Below are 20,858 nucleotides of genomic sequence, written 5' to 3' on the forward strand. Positions count from 1 at the left end.
TGTTTTGTCGGATTCGTTTTATCTAGACTGAAGGTGGATAAGAAGCAGACTAGATAAAATTTTAAGTTTTACACTATATTCTTGAATTCCCAATACCCACCACCCCCTTCTCATCCAGAAGGCATTTTCTAGAGTATGGAGAATCCTATCCTGACAAAGTAGACATCATTCTCAGATTAAAGGCCATAGGTTGTCTGCATTGAAAGGACTTAAGAGACATATCACTTAGGACAGACAAGTCACTTCTCGGCCATGTTACAGCTGCACGGAGTAGTCTGGAGTTCTGAAACAAATATGAAAGGGTTTCACAACTCAAAAATAGCAGATGAGCTCATTTTAAAAATGCCAAATTCCTTTTATGGAAACTGGTGGAAAATACTTAATAGTGGTATTTTTGATTGACATTCTAAACCCATACAAACATTAGTAATCTAGATAACTAGAATAGTAAAATAAAATAATCTAGAATCAATCACCTAGAATGAAGAAACTAGATAAAATCAAATCCCGAGGCACATATTTTTCTATAGAGTTTAGTACTTCACAGTGGCTGATTTATGAGCAATTGTAGAAATTTAGTGGCTGTATTTTGAGATTAAAAAAAAAATGCTGATGCTGTGCTAAAGAAATACCATAAAGATGGGCACTAAGAGGTCCTGTGTTTGGTTTTGAACATTACAGAGTATTTGTGATCACCCTCCCTCTAACATCTCATCCTAAAATCTTTAGGAGGCCAGCTGAGCCCTTCTTTTCATAAGGTAGATACAGTTTGGCAAATGGAATTCCCAAATCAGTTCCTCCATTTAAATGTGCTACAGATGCCACTAGATTTATAGCACACCAACACAATAAACGCAGCATGTAACTAGAACTTGCAACATGCAGATAAAGGAGAAAAGGAATCCTCAGGCCCACTGACCATAACTTTTAAAATAGAAAACGGGTGCCACCTTGTGGTTATTAAGGCCACTCTTAAACAATGACTTTCTGGAAAGCCAACTTAACGAAATCACCTATTTGTTTCTCCTGTAAAATGCTGTTGAAGATACCTCCCTTATTCTCTTGGACTTGGTACTCTTGCAGTCTGGAGATTTCATTAACATTCTCTATCTACCCACATAAAAACACAATCACTATTCATGTTAAGTAACTGCCAACCATGGCAAACATGGCAAACAATTTTCATAACTCTAGGAACCTCTCTCCACCTGCCTTTCAGTTACCTGCATGTTAAAAGGTAGGCGAGGGTTTCCATTAAAATGGTGACATGAACCCAGGGGTCCCTCCATCCTGGGAGCTGTGGAACAGACCAAAGATAAACTTATCCTCACTTTTCCTTCTACACACTTACTTCTGACTTTCTACAAGGAGAATGTATCTGTTACGTTTGTAGTTAATAAAATATAATAGGCCAGTCGCCGGGGCTCGAGGAGGAAGTTGTTCTTCCTCCCCGCTCCCTGGGCCTGGGCCTGGGCCTGGGCCTGGGCCTGGGCCTGGGCCTGGGCGGCCGGTGGTGGGGAAAAAAAAAAAAATTAAAAAAAATAAAATAAAATATAATAAAGTGTATCAGGTTCACCTTACCCAAGAAGTGTGTTACTGGATTAGCATGTGTGTGTCGGGGGCGGGGAGTGGGGTGACAAGTCGAATTTCCCCCAATAAAATATGTAAGTCTTGTAGAACGGGCACACATCTCACGCAGCATTAAGAAGTGTTTCTGGGGATCCCTGGGTGGCTCAGCGGTTCAGCGCCCGCCTTTGTCCCAGGGTGTGATCCTGGAGCCCTGGGATCGAGTCTCACATCGGGCTCCCTCCATGGAGCCTGCTTCTCCATCTGCCTGTGTCTCTGCCTCTCTCTCTCTCTCTCTCTCTATCATGAATAAATACATAAAATCTTAAAAAAAAAAAAAAGTGTTTCTGTTTGAAACTAAACTTCAGAGAGGAAAGGCACGCCACAGACAAGTTGGGCTGCTTGGGCTGTGGGTCAAAACGCGTGCTCCCCAACGGCCCCCTGGCCTCGCGCGGGCAGCCGCAGCCTTGGAATTCTCCAGCCAAGGGTCCGGGGGAGGAGTCGGGCGCTCCAGGCAGTGGCTGCTTCCCGACCTTGCCTTTCCCTCCCGGAAATGAGCCTCAGTCTCTCCAAGGTTGCGCCCGACGCCTGGCGGGAGATGGAGGCGAAGGGGGAGCCCGAGGCCAGGGCCGAGAAGCAGGAGCCGCAGCCGGAGCCGCAGCCTGAGGCCAGGCGGGAAGCCGAGGCCCATCCCGGGCCGACACCCGGCACAGCCGCCGCGGGACGTGGGCGCGGGGTCCCGGGTAGAGCCGCTCCCCGCCTCCAAGCCAAGTCAGGGACAGGAACCCAAGCTTGACTGGGCTTCGGGAGAGCGCACAGGGCCCCTCGAGGCGTCTCCTCCACAGTCGGGGACAGTGCGGAGCGTCCAAGTCTGCGGCCTCCCCTAGGCAGCCGTCCGCGAGACCCCCTGCCACACCGCCTGCCCGGAGGCGCCCGTCAGCCGCGCCCTCGGAGGGCTGGGGCGGGAGGTGGGCTCGCAGCCCTGCATCTCCCTGCTGGTGCCCATGCTGCTGAGGGCCGCTCTGGGCACAGGCTTGCGTTACTTGCCCAGCGATACCGAAGGAAACCTCGAGGAGCAGTGCACCCCCATGGGGAGCCCGGCCAAGGCTGAGCGGCGCTTTGTGCAGGGGCATTTCACCGCCAACGACTCTCACGGATTCTCCAACTCCAGGAAGAGCACCGGGGTCAATTTTGTCTCCATCCTAGTGGTTTCCAGCACTGCCTCGCTGCTGCAACAAGAAATCTTAGAAGAAATTAGTCATTGGACACCGTGGTGCAGTATCTTTATGTGGCCAAGGAAAACGGGACCCAGATTGGCTACAATGGGGTGTGCGCTAAATACCAGGGGGCCTGCGTGCCCTCCAACCCCCTCCTGTCCGCCTGGCGCATGAACAAGGACCTCGACCTGACAAACATCACTTTCCCGGTCTTCAACCTATCGGGTCAGCTCAACTACCTGGCGGGCACCATTGGAGGAACCTTTCTAGGCAAGAGGACGGGAAGGAACCAATTACTCGTGAAAGCCAAAGCCATGTGGCTACTGTACTACCTGAAAACTGAGGATGTGAAGGACAATGAGCTTAGCAAGATGTGGTTGATCCATTTCCTGAACCAATCTACCAACATTGAAAAGAGTTTGGCCTCAAAGAAGATCCAGGTATCTGGTGGCTGGGTTTTATAGGGAGGCCAGGGAAACGTGGGAGGGATAATAACACTTTTTCTGAGGACCATAGCAGTGGCACTCCCTGATAATTCAGTGGAGCCCTTGACCTGAAGCACGGAGTGCTCTATTCCATACGGTACTTAATCCAACTTCCTTAATCTCACACATCAAAGGATGCCACAAATCTTAACTCCTTAGTAATAATCTGGTGGAAAACACGAATCCCATATCCTCAAGGTCGGTGTGTTCGGTACAGGCATCGACTATCAGGTTTTCGAGTCAAATTATGTTGAAATTCCTACTCTTTGTTAAAGTCTTTGCTGTTTGGGGGAGCCTCTTAAAACTAGTTTGAAGTTCACTAAGATGCAAAAACATAGACACCTGAGTGGCTCAGTGGTTGAGCATCTGCCTTTGGCTCAGATCATGATCCCAGGGTCCCTGGATGGAGTCCACACCAGGCTCCCCACAGGGAGCCTGCTTCTCCCTCTGCCTATGTCTCTGCCTCTCTCCCTGTGTTTCTCATGAATAAATAAATATTTTTTTTAAAAAAATTCAGAAACTAACCTTTAAGCAGAAGCTCCATGGTGTCTTTGAAAAAATAACTAGCTCAGCATTTTCCAAGTAAGTTATAGCATAGTGCCAGGTACACGCTAGCTACTCTGTAATTGTTGGGCCAGCAAGCCTACTAATACTTGTGAGTAAGCCTGATCAAAGTGAGACAACTACTAGGAAAAAAAGATCTGAATACCAGATCTTTCTGAAATATCAATGCAATTAGATAGACAACAGCCTAATAAAAACTTAGAAAAAGTGACAATTTCTGTAGTTATTAATGATTCATAGTCTTATATAGAACTCAGATTTTGAGTTCGGAGGAACTGAGAACTCAGGAGTTTTCAACTTTGGGTTTTTGCAAGAAACTGGAAAGCAGGCCAGATTTGTGGGAAGAAGCAAATCCATATTGTCTTTATTCTAAAGTCATAATTCACTTTCTTTGATCTTTTACTAAATTTTAACATTTCAATCAATAAGTGATAGCATTTCAATAGTGTTTGTAACTCACACATATTGGAATTAAAAGTTATTGGAGTATATTTTTTGGCAGATGGTCTACTTTACATCACTTTCTAGACAACTGGAGTTTGAAGCAACCTCTATGACAGTGATCCCCTTGTTTCATGCGGCATACCTTCTAATCATATTATTTGCAATCACATAATGCTACAGATAAACAGTTTTATTACTGGTTTTTAACTCTTTTTAAAAAATCTTTGTGTGTGGGAAAATACATAAAAAAGATATAGAATATGCCATTTCAATCATTTTTAAGTGTACAATTCGGTGGTATCAATTACATTCACGCTGTTGTGCAGCCATCACAACTATCTGTTTCTAAGTATTTTCCATCACCCCAAACAGAATTTGTGTGAGCATTAGGCAGTAACCCTCCATGGCATCCGCCTCCCAGTCCCAGTTAATCTTTCTCTACCTTTTATCCCTATGAATTTGCCTATTCTAGAGATTTCTATAAATGGAATCATACAATATTTGTTCTTTAGTGACTGGCTTATTTCACTTAGCCTAATGTTTTCAAGGTTCAACTATGATGTAGCATGTATAAAAACATTCCTTTTTATGACTAATAATTCATCATATATATGTATATACACATATATATACATACAGCACTGTTTATCCACTTATCTGTTGATGGGCACTTGGAATGTTTCCTCCTTTTGGCTATTGTGAATAATGTTGTAATGAATACTGGTGTACAAATATTTGTTTGAGCTCCTATTTTAAATTATTTTTAATATATACATAGGAGTTGAATTGGTGAGTTATATGATAATTCTGTTTTTAGTTCTTTGAAGAACCGCCACACTGCTTTCCATGAAGGCTACCTCATTTTATATCTTACCAAGCAATGTATAAGGGTTCCAGTTTCTCCACATCCTCACCAACACTTGTTACTTTTTGTTTTATTGATTAAAGCCATCTTAGCAATGGCAAAGTAGTGGCAAAGTACTCAAGTAATAATGTTGAGGGTCTTCCTGTGCTTATTGGCCATTTGCCCATCTTCTTTGGAGAGAAGTCTATGTAAGTCCTTTGCCCATTTTTAATTGGGTTGTCTTTTTGTTGTTGAGTCCTGTTATTGATGAGTAGTTTGTGTGTTTTGAATATTAAACCCTTATCAAATATATGATTTGTAGGGGTGCCTGGGTGGATCAGTTGGTTGAGTGTCCAGCACTTAGTTTCAGCTCAGGTCACGGTCATTCTCAGGGTCGTAGATCAAGCACCAAATTGGGCTCAGTGCTAGGCATGGCACTTGCTTAAGATTCTCTCTCTCCCTCTCTCTCTCTCCCCGCCCCCCCCATGCTCTTTTTTCTCTCTCTCTCTCAAATAGAGAAATAAACCTTTTTTTTAAAAAAAAAGTCTTTCACCTCTTTGGTTTATTAAATTTATTTCTAAGTATTTTATTCTTTTAGACACTATTTAAGTGGAATTGCTTTCTTTCATTTTTTAATTGTTTATTGCACATAGAAACACAACTGATTTTTCTGTGTTGATCTTGAGCAGCTTTGCTCAATTTGTTTATTAACTCTATTAGTTTTATTGTGGATTCTTTGGAACATTCATGGATAGAATCATATAATCTGTAAAAAGGAATTGAATTCCTTTTATTTCTATTTCTTATATAATTTATCTGGCTAGCACTTCTACTTCAGTGTTGAATGCCATTGGTGAAGGTGGGCATCTTTATCTTGTTCCCAATTTTAGAGGGAAATCTTTGTCTTTCACTATTGAGTATAACATTAGCCATGCAGTTTTCATAAATGCCCCTATCATTTTGAGGAAGTTACCTTCTATTCCTTGTTTTTTTAGTGTTTTTATCATATGGGTATTGGATCTTGTCAAATGCCTTTTCTGCATCTATGGAGATGATCGTGTGGTTTTTAAACTTTTGTTCTATTAGGGTGCTATATTACATTGATTTTCCCATGTTGACTCATTCTCGCATTCCTGGAATAAATCCCACTTGTTCATGATCCCTTTGATGTGCTATTGAATTGGCTTTGCTAGAATTTTATTAAGGATATTTGCATCCATATTCAAAAGAGATATTGATTTGTAGTTTCTTTTAGTGTTTGTCTGGAATTGGTATTACTGTAATGCTGGCCTCATAGAATGAGTTAGGAAGTATTCCTTCATTTTCAATTTTTTGGAAGGATTGGTGATAATTCTCCTTTTGTGTTTAGTAAAATTTACCAGTGAAGTCATCTGGTCTTGGACTTTTCTTTGTTGGGAGGTTTCTGATTACTGATTCAATCTTTTCACTTGTTACATGTCAAGATTTTCTGTTTTATCTTGAGTCAGTTTAGGTCATTTGTATTTCTAGAAATTTGTGCATTTCATCTAGGTTATCTAATTTGTTGGTGTAAGTTGTCTATAGTATTTTTTATAATCCTTTCAAGTTCTCTAAGGTCAGTAATGTCTCACTTTCATATCTGATTTAGTTATTTGTATCTTCTTCTTTCTTTGTCACTCTATATGAAGGTTTGTCAATTTGCTGATTTTTTAAAATAACCAACTTTTAGTTTTACTGGTTCTCCATTGTTTTTTATTCTCAATTTTATTTTTCTCTATTCTGATCTTTTCATTTATTTCCTTCTGTTAGCTTTGGGTTTTGTTTTGTTTCTATTTCTACAAGATGTCTAGTAGCATAAGGTGATTTAAGAACTTTTTTCTTTTTCAATGTGTGAATTTATCTGTGAGCACTGGTGTTGCTACATCCCATAAGTTAGGGTATGCTGTGTATTTGTTTTCATCTGTAGCTAAGTATTTTCTAATTCCCTATGTGATTTATTCTTTGGCCCATTAGTTTTTAATAGTGAGTTGTTTAATTTCCATATATTTTGAATTATCCAGTTTTCCCTCTATTTGAAGCTTCATTCCATTGTTGGTTGAAAAGATACTTGTAATTTCAATATTTTTACATTTTCAGACTTGTTTTGTAACCTAACACATGATCTATTCCACAGAATGTTTCATGTGCACTTGAGAATAATGTATATTCTGCTATTGTTGGGTTGAGTGTTCTATATAACTCTGCAAGGTCTAACTGATCTATAGTGTTGTCCATTTCTTTTCTTTCTTTATAGATTATCTGCCTAAATATTTTATCCATTATTGAAAGTAGTATATTGAATTCTCCAGCCAATATTGTAGAGCTACCTATTTCTCTCTACAAGTGTGTCAATATTTGCTTCATGTATTTTGGGTCTCTATTGGCAGTGCATGTGTGTTTGTGGTTTTTATATATTCTTGATGAATTAGTCTTCTTATCAATATATAATATCCTTACTTGTCTCTTTTTTTAAAAAGTTTTTATTTATTTGAGAGAACAGCACAAGCCCAGGGGAAGGGGAGAGGCAGAGGAAGACAGCAGGGAGTCTGACATGGGGTTCAATCCCAGGACCCCAGGATCCTGACCTGAGTCAAAGGCAGGTGCTTAACTGACTGAGCCACCCAGGGACCCCCTTCTTTGTCTCTTTTACACATTTTAAGAATAAAGTCTATTTTGTCCTATATCAATATATCCACCCTTGCTGTCTTTTGGTTACTATTCATGTGGAACATCTTTCTCCATCCTTAACTTTTCAATCTGTTTAGATCTAAAGTGAGTCTCTTGGAGACACCATATAGTTGAATCATGTATTTTAACCATTCTGTCAATCTCTATATTTTTATTGGAGAGTTCAATCCATTTACATCTAAAAAAAAAAAAAAAACTGCCAAGGAAGGACTTCTGCTATTTTGCTATTTGTATTCTGTATATCTTACAGCTTTTTGTCCCTCGTTTCATCCATTATGCCTCTTGAATGTTTAATTTCTATTTTCCTAGTGAGCTGTTTGATTCTCTTCTCATTTCCTTTTGTCATGATTCTGTGAGATTTTCTTTGTGGTTACCATGGAGATTCATATAATTCTAAATTTATAAGTCTATTTTAAATGGATACCAAGTTAACTTAAAAAACACACAAATGGTGGGGGGCACCTGGGTGGCTCAGTTGATTAAGTGTCTGACTCAGGTCATGATCTCATGGGTATTGAGACTGAGCTCCATATTGGGCTCTGTGTTCAGTGTGGAGTCTTCTTGAAGATTCTCTCCCTCTCCCCCTCTCACCCATTCAGATAAAATAAATCTTAAAAACACACATGCGTGCACACACACACACACGCGCACACACACAAACACTGCTTCTATGCATCTCTGTCCCTCTCTTATGTTGTCATAAATTACATTTTTATATACTATATGCCCATAATATAAGTTTATAATTTTTTTATGTTCTGAATTCCGTAGGCTATAAAATAAGGGCTATAAACAAAAAATGTAATAATACTTTGCTGTTATATTTGACTAAGACCTATATTTCCTCATATAACTTAGAATTACTTTTTATTGTTCTTTCACTTCAATCTGAAGGACTCCCTCTACCATTTAATATAGGGCAGATTGAATGGTAACAAGCCCCCTCACCTCTTGTTTATCTGGGAGTGCCTTAATTTCTCCTTCATTTTTTGAAGGACAGTTTTTATGGGTATAGAATTTTCAAGTTGATAGATTTTTTTTTTCTTTTAACACTTTAAATCTTCCCCTGTCCCTTTGCCTCCATGGTTTCTATTGTCAGTGCATGTGTATTTGTGGTTTTCATATATTCCAGCAATCAGCTCTTACTTTTACTAAAGATCCCTTATTGTGCTGAGTTGCTCCTCTCTTACTGCTTCCAAGAACTCTCTTTGCCTTTGGCTCTCAACAGTTTGATTATAATGTGTCTCAGTCTGGGTCTTTTTGAGTTTCTCCTATTTGGGGTTCATTAAGCTTCTTGTATTTATAGCTTCATGTCCTCTATCAAATTTGAGAAGTTTTTCATTGTTATTTCTTCAAATATTCTTCCTGCCCCCTTTCCTCTCTCTTCTTCTGGAACTCTCATAATGTGTATGTTTATCTACTGGCTGGTATCCCACAGGTCTCTGAGGCTCTTTTCACTTTTTTTTTAACTTTTTATTTTTTTTATTAATATTTTTTTTCTTTTCACTTTCCTTCAACTTTTTTTCTTTCTGCCTCTTAGGCTCTCTAATTTTTCTTGTCCTATCTTCAAGTTCACTGATTCTTCTGCCTATTAGATATGCTGTTGATCACCTCTAGGGTTTTGTTTTTGTTTTTTGTAATTTTAGTTATTGTACTTTTCAGTTCCAGAGTTTCTGTTCAGTTCCTTTAAAAATTTCCCTTCTCTTTATTTATCATTCTCCTCAAATGTTATTTTTCTTATTACCTTATTAAGAACAGTGTTTATAGTCTTTATCTAGTAGGTCCTATCTCTGTCTTTCCTCAAGGATGATTTCTATTGATTTATTTTGTTTCATACATATTTTGACTCATACTTTTCTTTCTTCATATACCTTGTGATTTTTGTTGTTGAAAACTGAACATTTAGCTATCATAATGTAGTAACTAGAAATTAGATCCCCCTTTCCTTAGAGTTTTCTGTTGTTTTTCAGTGTGTTTATTTAAGGCTGTAATAATCCATTTTCTTTTTTTTTAATATTTATTCATGAGAGACACAGAGATGCAGAGAGAGAGAGGCAGAGACACAGGCAGATGGAGAAGCAGGCTCCACACAGGGAGCCTGATGTGGGACTCAATCCCAGGTCTCTAGGATCAGGCCCTGGGCCAAAGGCGGCACTAAACCGCTGAGCCACGGACTGCCCTATAATAATCCATTTTCTTAGTGATTTTCCCAAACTATTATCACAAAGACTGTAATTCTTGTTTTTGAAGTCACTGGTATTTCTGTACCTTAGCTCATATTTAGCTAGTGTCTTGACACAGATTTCCCTGGATGCCAGGAGCTCTCCCAGTTTCTGCAAAGTGTTTCTGTGCCTTGACCCTCCTTCAACATTTAGCAAGGCTTACAGTATGCCTCAGAATCAGTCCTAGGTGGAAGCCTGGGATCTTCCCAGATTTTTTCTGAGCATACACCTTTCCCTGGATAACTTTATGAATTCCCCGGTATACTTGAGTGCTTTTGGATATCCTAAATCCCCAGAGAAATGCTACTCATCTTTAGTCATAGGCAGTCTTTTATATTTTTGAGCTATAATTTCTTTATGACTTGAGGTTTGTTCATTCAACTTGTGGTATTTCCAGGTTTCTAAACCTGAGCATTCGACAAAACAGAGTGTTTTTGCATCAGTCCTTCAAGTAACCTCCAGATATGTTAGAACAGACATATAAAATATTTTAGGAATACGATTTTTTCTGCTTCCTCCAGAAACAGGGCATTGGTTCCATACTGGTAACATGAGCTGTTACCACTTTAAGACTGCTGCTGCCTCAATGCTATTGCCACCCTGAGACTGTAGCCACTTTAACACATTTGCCACGTTATGGTCGCTACGACTTTAAGACTTCTACCACAATGGAGAGGGAGAGAGATGGGCATGTAAAATCACTATAAAACCTTCTTACTATGTTGAAGTGCTCCCCCACCACCTTTTCTTTTATTTGACACTCACTTAGCTGTTGTAAGCTTTTCACTATTTTCCAGAGTTCACAGAATTCTGAAAAATATAGGCTTGCTTTTCTATATTTCTGGGGGTGGGGCAGGGTGATGAGACTTGGGAAATTTCTACTATAGGTTTTGTTGATGTCCAGCACTAAACTCTTATTTTTTTTACTTTTTTCCCCATTAGCAATAGTGTGCAGATAGAATAGCAAAAAGAAATAAATTGTGGCCAGTTTTGTTTTATTTGGCATATGTTTTTTACCTTACATGTGCCAATTATGACTAGTTATCCCATTTGGAGGCAGATTTTGAGATAGAACTAAGCAAGAAGTCCTTATTTCTATTATAAGTTTGAACTGGTACTTTTAACTATATAAAAAAAATTAATCTCTAATTTATTTAAGTATCTCCATTGTTCTGGAGTGGGGTTTACCTTGCAAGGCACTTAAAAATTGTTATCTAAGCATTAGGGTTAGTTCAGGTTCTTGTGATCAGAAAGCTAGAATATGAAAAATATCAGCAAAGTCCCATAGATTGTATCACTACAGTGATTCTCACAGGAAAGTCACTTTAAACCCATATATTCCAAGGCGCTGACCTACTGAATCAAGTCTCTGGGGGTTTAATTTGAAAATTAACATTTCAAAAACTTCTCTAGTTCATTATCATGTGTAGGTTGGTTTAGGAACAAATGATGTCATTCAACTCTAGATTTTAAGGGAAAAATGAGGCTTCTGTTGGTGAAGGGAATTAAACACAATGGGTACCTCTTAAGAGTCAATAAACTACCTCACAACTTTGTTTTTCTGGAACAATAGCCCACATCCTGTAGAAAACAAACAAACTAAAAAACTAGAAGTAAGGGTAGGAGGGAAGGAGGAAAGAACTATGGGGAGGGGAAAAGACAAAATTCAATCTTGTTAAAGTCAGTAGAGGAAAAAATAAAGTTAACCTAGCATGGAATCTATAAGGCACCAACAACTGGCTTGTCAAAAATTTTTCTACTAGCTAGTTGGTTCTGAAGATATAAATTTCAATTCCTGCTTATCTTTACACATGATTATGGACAGTAATACAGAAAATCTTGTACCAAAGGCAATTATAAAATGATTTATATTTCTTTCTCTTTGAAGGCTTTATGTTTATCTAACCAACATACTGAACACTAGAACTCATGAGGTATAAGCATAAAGCAACTTTATTTTTGTCTCCCTTTGTTCCCGTTGAGTCTTGTAGGTAAAGCAAGCTCTTCCTCTGCCCCATAAAAACTCAGGTAGGCCCTGTGACTTTTGTGATCATTCTTAGATAAGACTAAATCCTCCAGTCAAAATTAAAATGTCCTGTATCCATGTCCATGTAATAAACAAAAGTGATAAATTGATTTGAAGCTAAGGATTCCCCCCCCCACCCCCACCCCAGCACTCTTAGCTGGAGCATGCTGCTTAGGATAGTCCTTTATGGAGAAAAAAAGGGACTCACCAGCCCTCTTCTATCATTTCTCTTCCTACTTCCCATCTTGCTAAGCTGACTTCTGGGTTGGAGCATGCCCAAGGAGAAGAGGAAAGGGAGCAGGAAATTTCTTAAAACACAGATGCTGCCATGATGCTTCAATATGTGCCTTCTCTGGGCTCAAAAATAAAACTGATTCTTCTGTGAGTGTGTTAAGTTTCTTGGACATCTCGCACTCCTACCTACCTCTCTGTTATCACTGAAAATCTCTTGTCTGTGTTCTGGGCAGGACCTCCTAGACAGTCCCAAAGACACTGGCCATTCTACTTGTCTCATATACCTGTATATGAAGGTTATTCCTTGCATACACTCATTTGCCTCCCATAGAGCCTTTATTTGAACACATTTTAGGGTTTATTTTTTTTAAAGATTTTATTTATTCATCACACACACACACACACACACACACACACAGGGGAAGAGACACAGGCAGAGGGAGAAGCAGGCCCCATGCAGGGAGCCTGATGTGGGTCTCCATCCTGGGTCTCCAGGATCAGGCCCTGGGCCGAAGGCAGCACTACACCACTGAGCCACCGGAGCTGCCCATTTTTCTTTTAATAAATTTATTTTTTATTGGTGTTCAATTTACCAACATACAGAATAACACCCAGTGCTCATCCCGTCAAGTGCCCCCCTCAGTGCCCGTCACCCATTCACCCCCACCCCCCGCCTTCCTCCCCTTCCACCACCCCTAGTTCGTTTCCCAGAGTTAGGAGTCTTTATGTTCTGTCTCCCTTTCTGATATTTCCCACACATTTCTTCTCCCTTCCCTTATATTCCCTTTCACTATTATTTATATTCCCCAAATGAATGAGAACATACACTGTCCTTCTCCAATTGCGGGGCTGCCCATTTTTAGGGTTTATACTTATTGTCTTCATAATGAAGTTATATGAACAATAGTAAGACTTCATCAAATTTATGCTCTAATGTGAACCTCATTCTATAGTAAGTAGTGGTCTATTGAGCTTCTAGACTGTTTCAAAATTGTGTAGCATTTTGGAAATTATAAAACTTATACCAAATATTTCTGAAACAATCTGGAAAATCTTTCCCTGCTCAAATAAACTGTAAACTATTGTTTACTCATGGGAGACATCATTAACTTTCAAGGAAGATGTGGATCTCTCACCAAACATACAGGTTGTTTTCTAAGAGCAATAATTTCTAATTTACCCCTTCCCTGCTCAGTGAATAAGAATTTCAGAAGATCAGCCATTTTTCTGCCGGTAGTCCCCAAATTGGCCTGAGCACTGGAATCATATGAGGAAAGTTTTAGACATACAGATTCTGCAGCTTCACTATAAACCTACTGAATCAGGATCTGCATGGCTGGATTCCAGGAATTCCAAAGTTCTAAAACTCTTCCAAGTCATTTTGATAAACTGCTTAAAACAAAATCCTTCTTGGGGAGTAGAATACAGTGTTCCACTTCCAAATCTTTTCTTCCATTGTCTATTGAACATTAAAATAAAGGTCACTGAGAGAAAGTCAACTCAGCAACTAATCAAAGTAAAGTCATACTTCCCTATCCTCTGAAAAATTTACACCAAAAAACCCAGAAACTTGAAAAACCAGAAACTTAAATGTGTTATATGTAACATTTATCCTCATTAATCTTTCTGATTTCGAAGTTCATCTTTGTTATTTCATATTTTAAACTGCTATAAACCAGTATTTTTTTAAAAAGTATTCATTATCAAATTTTATTCTAACAAAGCAATTTACTTTTTGAAGATTTTATTTATTTGACAGAGAGCAAAGCAGGGAGTAGGGTCAAAGGGAGAAGGAATTTCTGCACAAAGCAGGGAGCCCAATGTGGGGCTCAATCCCAGGACCCCAGGATCATGACCTGAAATGAAGGTAGACACCCAACTGACTGAGCCACCCAGGCACCCCAAAAGCAATTTACTTTTGCTGGAATTTTGTCTGTATGGTTTATTTGGGGCCCTGAATTTAACTCCTAGCACTAGTGTGTTGAAAAAAGGTGAACCATGATTATGGTGTAGAAAATCTTTTCATAATAAGAAAGTTTCATTATTTTACTGTTACTATAGTAAAAGGTCTTTGGTCATGTTCTTGCTGTATTAGAATCAGTGCTTCCGGGATCCCTGGGTGGCGCAGCGGTTTAGCGCCTGCCTTTGGCCCAGGGCGCGATCCTGGAGACCCGGGATCGAATCCCACGTCAGGCTCCCAGTGCATGGAGCCTGCTTCTCCCTCTGCCTGTGTCTCTGCCCCCCCCTCTCTCTCTCTCTCTGACTATCATAAATAAATTTTAAAAAAATTAAAAAAAAAAAAAAGAATCAGTGCTTCCATTTCCATAGTTGACTCTCCTAGTTTTCAATCCAAACTTACTTTCTCTTCCTAACAATGTCTAGAGACAAGGATCAGTGATTTGTTTTAAAGCAGTTAAGAAACAAGTGAAATATAAAAGCAGAGATTGTTGTCAATATTTTAATATGTAATGTTGTGGTTTTGGGGTACCTCTCTCTGCTTTGGCTTGTCCTCTCTGCTGTTGTGTTCCATTTACACCTTTTGAAGAGCAGTGAGGAATTAACCATCTGAAGTGATTTCATATATCTTTGTGGTTCTGCACTGCCAGTCAGTGGAGTAGTGCTTGCTCAGTCGCAGAAGAATCACCCAGGAAGTTTGGTAAAAGTATAGACAACTTTTCTGTTCCCTCTCTGCTTTTTCCCACGTGGTCTGGGATAGTGCCCAGGAATTAAAGGTCTCCATTAGACAATTATGGGAATTATTGCCCAAGGGCTTTATGAAGAGGTGTCCAAGTCGAGAATGTTATAAACTGATGGAATTTCAGTATGGAAGCTACCACCACAAATCCCATGATTTTTCCCTCCAAATTTACAGGTGTAACTGTGTACAAAACAAAATGTGGGCTGCAGCCTTTGGGGTGATTTCTGCTGCCTTGGCAGTGGTGAGCGGCTTTGGCCTGATGTTGTATATTGGGGTGTCATTTGTAACCATAGTTGCAAATTCACCATTTCTTATTCTAGGTGAGTAAAACAAAACATGACGCTACACATTGTGTATGTGAGGGTGTGGGGTAGATAAGGGAAGGAGTTAATGTTAGATTAAGCAAAATAATTACATTTAGGTGGCTCTATGGATCCAAAATGAGGTGACAGGAAAGAAGAAAATCAAATTGAATTATGTATCTTTAGAGGTGGCAAAATCTAGTACCCCAAATGGGAATATACAGACAAGGGACATGAACAGGCAGTTCACACACACACACACACACACACACACACACCAAAAATCCAAAATATTATTTTGGGGGATTTTTGGTCACTCACTATTCCCCACAGCCATTAAAAACTATAGTTAAAGTGTATATAATTGATTTAATGTAAACCAGTATCCTATAGTCTGTGTATTCATAGGAGTGTGAATGACTCTGTGTGTGTGTGTGTGTGTGTGTGTGTGTGTGTGATTTAAGCAACTCAAGCAAGGAATGTGCGAGGACAATTTCTGAATAAGGTTCTATAATAAAACTAATTTTTAAATACCTAATAAATACCATGAGTTCATTCTTGGTCCTTAGTGCTTCTGATTCTTCCCTTTGGTCCAGCTAAGTACAAATGAAATCCTCGAAGCCAGTAGCTGTGGAATGTCAGGATGCAGTTTATGACACACTATATAGACTTGTGTTACTTTAGATCCTTCTACTTTCTTGATCATACCTATAGAACATCTGATCAAAGGCAAAGTTGCAATTCCTAGTACCCTCCCATGGAGAGAAGATCCCTCCAAACTGAAATTAAGATCAGGATTTTATTCCACTTTATATATTAACTTGTCTATTTTATTGAGTTTGTATCAATATACATGAGTGAAAGTAGTGTCAACTCCAGTAGAAAGCTTGAGGAGGTGAAATTTATCTGTGACATCTCATGCTGTCCTTGCTAATCCCCTTCCTTCTTTCTAGTTTTCCTTTCCTGGTTTTCAGTGCTGATTTCAAAGTCCTCAAATGTTCTGTCCTCTATTCCAAACCAGTCATGAAACATCCTTGTGGAAAAGAATTACCTAGTAGGCATTAGTACGTAAAGGATTCTTAAGATGTATTTTTGGTGCATATGTCTGATCTCAAGAGTACTTGCATTTTAATAACAATACCTTAACCTGGGAAAGTAAGTTTGAATGATAACAATTCTGGGTATCAAAAACAGGCTAGTGGGAAAACGATGTGTGTGTGTGTGTGTGTGTGTGTGAACTACGTGGCGTCTCTCAGATCATTCCATATTGATACTTAGATGCTAACGGTAGAACAGTTGAGTCCAGCTTCTGTCTCAAGCAACAGAATGTTGGCTTGATGTGTTTGTGCATTTGTGTAAAACGGTTTATGAGAGAAAATGGTCCCTCAAGTATTCCAGGTGGAATCAAAATCCATTGCTAATACCGCTTTGCTCTGTCTGCCACTCTGCTGCTTGTGGCTGGCTCTCTCTCTCTCTCTCTCTCTCTCTCTGTGTGTCAAATCAGTAAAATAAAATCTTTTTAAAAAACTAAAATAAAACACCCTAAATGAAGACTCAGAGTAGAGTATCCGGGCTATGTACAGATAATGGGAGTGTGTTCAAAGCACAGAGTTATCACAGAGGAAGGGATGAATTCTGTTGTGGATTCAGAGGCAATCAGAGAAAGCAACGGAGAAAGTAGTACCAAAGCACAGACTGGGCAAGATAAATAAGACCTTAAGAGATGGACAGAGAGGAAGGTTTGAGCTTATGTGTCTAATTTTTAACAGATATTAATACATATAAAGATTGTTGTTTTTTTAAACAGGTGTTGGGGTTGATGATATGTTTATTATGATTTCTGCTTGGCAGAAGACCAACGCCAAGGACAGCGTGAGCCAGAGGCTGTCCACTGTCTATTCCAAGGTGGCAGTGTCTATAACAATTACCACCATTTCCAACGTCTTGGCCTTCTATACAGGGATTATGACCTCTTTCAGGTCTGTACAGTACTTTTGCATCTATACAGGAACAACCTTGCTCTTTTGTTATTTTTATAACATCACCTGTTTTGGAGCATTTATGGCCCTGGATGGTAAAAGAGAAATAGTCTGTCTACACTGGTTGAAAAAGCCAGAAACTCCTGACCAAAAATGTTTTTCATTAAAAAGATACTGCTGTCTCCCATGTGATTCTCTCCCACATGAACAAGAAACTGATACCCATCCAATGAATTTGTTCTTTCAAGACTATTTTGGCCCTTTTCTCACACGCACTGAGTCCAAATTTTTTGTAGTGCTTATATACATTTTGTACATCATATTTAGTATTTATGGTTGTTTCCAAGTACAGGAAGGTTTAGACCTTTGAAATTTGGCAAGTGATGATTCCTACATCACACCATATTTTAATGTAGAAGAAGATTATTTTTCAGAGTTTGGTCCAAGGGTTATGGTTATTGTTACTGAAACTTTTGACTACTGGGATGAAGATGCTAGGCAAAAGCTGGAAAAATGTCTGGCAGATTTGGAAAGCAGTGACTATGTAGATAAAAATCTTACAGAATTTTGGTTACGAGAGTATGTGCAATATATGGAAAACAGACAAAATGTAAATGATAAGGATACATTTATGAACAGTTTGCCTCCTTTTTAAACAAATTTTCCACTTTTTATGTATGATATTAATGTTTCATCATCAAATGAAATCATTTCTTCCCGGGGCTTCATTCAGACTGTGGATGTTTGTTCTTCAACCAATAAAAAGAAGATGTTATTCCAATTACGAAGCAGAGCTGAAAAATGTGAAATTCCACTAATGGTGTATAACCAGGCATTCATATATTTTGATCAGTACACTGCAATATTAGAAAACACTGTTCGAAATGTTATTGTTGCATCAGCTGCTATCTATGTTCATTGTTTCCTTGTTAATTCCTCATCCACTGTGTTGCTTGTGGGTAACTTTTGCTATTGCTTCTGTGATTGTGGGAGTAACAGGTTTCATAGCATTCTGGAATGTCAATCTTGATTCCATATCCATGATTAATCTTGTTATTTGTATAGGGTTTTCTTTCCATTTTTCTGCACACATTTCTTACGCATTTGTTTCCAGTTCTAAGCCCTCAGTAAACAAAAAAACAATTGAGGCATTGTATCTGCTAGGCTACCCAGTGTTACAAAGTGCACTTTCAACAGTAATAGGGGTGTGTGTGTTATCTGTAGCTAAAGCATACATCTTCAGGACATTTTTTAAGATTATGTTTCTTGTTATGCTATTTGGGGCTGCTCATGGCCTTATTTTTATCCCAGTATTCTTAACCTTTTTTTGAAGGTTTGTTTGAATATACACTAACAAATCAAACACCAATTATAAAATTCCTGATTGCCACAATACAATCTGATAAAAATGCACTATTAGAAATAGTCAATAAACTAAAAAAAAGGCATGTTTCCTTGGCTTGGAAATCCCATTTTAAAATGTTATTTAAAATATCCTGAGAAAAGTCAGTCTTACATTAAAATATCTTTACTAAATTAGGAAGTGTTGTCATCTTTATTATACTCTGTACAATCAAGCATAAGGTATGACTTTCCAATTATTTTTTTCCTTTTGTTTCATTGGTAGATATTTTTGCCTGGAGTTCAAGTATTTTATATATTATAATATAAATGGAATATTATTTTCATTGTACTTCCTATTTCATTACTATGTAAAAGTACAACTTATTCTTTATTCTCCAAGACTGGAGGTTCATATGCATTTTTTAATGGTGTATTTTGATAAGTTGAAGTTTTTAAAGGTTTTTTTTTTTTTGGGTGTATATTTTTTATTGTAGTTCGATTTGCCAACATAGAGCAAAACACCCAGTGCTCATGGGAACATATAATGTTTGTCCTTCTCCGATTGACTTAGTTCACTCAGCATAATACCCTCCAGTTCCATCCACGTTGAAGCAAATGGTGGGTATTTGTCATTTCTAATAGCTGAGTAATATTCCATTGTATACATAAACCACATCTTCTTTATCCATTCATCTTTCGATGGACACCGAGGCTCCTTCCACAGTTTGGCTATTGTGGACATTGCTGCTAGAAACATCAGGGTGCAGGTGTCCCGGAGTTTCATTGCATCTGAATCTTTGGGGTAAATCCCCAACAGTGCAATTGCTGGGTCGTAGGGCAGGTCTATTTTTAACTCTTTGAGGAACCTCCACACAGTTTTCCAGAGTGGCTGCACCAGTTCCCATTCCCTTTTCTCTGCATCCTCTCCAACATTTGTGGTTTCCTGCCTTGTTAATGTTCCCCATTCTGACTGGTGTGAGGTGGTATCTCATTGTGGTTTTTATTTCTTTATTTTTTCCGTCTTCCTACCTTGATAGAAGCGCGAACTCTTCTCACTATAGCATTCCAGCCTGTTCTCTCTTTAAATCTCAGGCCGAATTCGTAGGTTTTCAGGATGATTTGAAAGTTATCTAGGTAAGTTTGTGGGGACAGGTGACTTGGGGACCCTACTCTTCCACCATCTTGCCCCTCCTCCCTTAGACAAATATTTTATAACACAAAATTCATCAAATAAGTTCTCACTATATCTGATTATCTTGAATATTTGGCAAACCAACCTGAGATGCTGAAAAATAATAGGTCTTTTCACTTTCATTCCATTCATTACAGAATGTAAGTTTATCCCCCAAATGGAAGCTCATTAAAAAATTCTTCTCTCAGGTTAAGAAACTACAAAGCACAATTGTAAAATTGCAAAATTAAATCAGGTACACTGTCTGAGCTCTTCTTGTTTGATTTGTCCATTTCCTTCCTCACTTTTGTAGTGACAAATTCAATGGCTTCCTATTCACACACTTTGTTTTCAATAATTCCAATTTACTAAAGGTTTCAAAACTTTAAGTTTCTGTGGTCTTTCCTTCATTGAACACTTGATTAAGGATTCACATCTGATTTTGAATAAATTGCAATAAGAACAAATAGAGGATTCATTCACAAACTAGTCCAATACCATTGTAGGACCTAGATTGATTTTCAAAGTAGTTTTTCAAAGAGTCAAGCATTTGAAAAATCTGGCTGATGTTGGACAGCACATACTGTCATCCTTGAATATTTTTAAATTCAACTTCAGCTTAATCACCAAATATTTGTTGTTCACTTATGTTTGGTATTTTATTAGCTCATCTGTTCCTTCTGCAGGTATTCCTCAGATATAATCTTTGATCATCCATTAATATTTAGAAATGAGGGCAGCCCCGGTGGCTCAGCGGTTTAGCACTGCCTTGGGTCCAGGGCCTGATCCTGGAGACCCGGGATCGAGTCCCACGTCAGGCTCCCAGCATGGAGCCTGCTTCTCCCTATGTCTGTGCCTTCTCTCTCTCTCTCTCTCTTATAAATAAATAAAATCTTTTAAAAAATATTTAGAAATGAAGCCTATTTTGCTTAGTATAGGTCATTAAGTTTTCTATGTGATTGTTAACTCTATCTCCAGCAGCCAAAACTCATTTTCCACTGTTGTCCTGGTATACCACCTAATTTAAATTTGGATGTCTTATTTTAAATGAAGTAT

The 20,858-nt window shown here is 38.7% G+C and overlaps 2 protein-coding genes across 6 annotated transcripts in view; one reads left to right on the forward strand and one right to left on the reverse strand.

Moving 5' to 3' along the window:
- Window positions 1-20,858, reverse strand: part of SLC17A2 (solute carrier family 17 member 2) — a 78,898-nt gene that overhangs the window by 50,919 nt on the left and 7,121 nt on the right. Inside the window, exon 1 of one of the 5 annotated variants that reach the window (XM_038584320.1) lies at window positions 1,582-1,842. The exons of the other annotated variants lie outside the window; for them this stretch is intronic. The gene's annotated coding sequence lies outside the window, so the exon portion shown is untranslated. Of the gene's footprint in view, window positions 1-1,581; window positions 1,843-20,858 lie in introns of those variants that run through there. 5 annotated transcript variants of the gene reach the window in all.
- Window positions 3,104-20,858, forward strand: part of TRIM38 (tripartite motif containing 38) — a 44,733-nt gene continuing 26,978 nt past the window's right edge. Inside the window, 1 exon segment of the mRNA XM_038584330.1 lies at window positions 3,104-3,223. The gene's annotated coding sequence lies outside the window, so the exon portion shown is untranslated.

The sequence above is a fragment of the Canis lupus genome, chromosome 35 (genome assembly GCF_011100685.1).
Source record: "Canis lupus familiaris isolate Mischka breed German Shepherd chromosome 35, alternate assembly UU_Cfam_GSD_1.0, whole genome shotgun sequence".
Taxonomy (NCBI): Eukaryota; Metazoa; Chordata; class Mammalia; order Carnivora; family Canidae; genus Canis; species Canis lupus.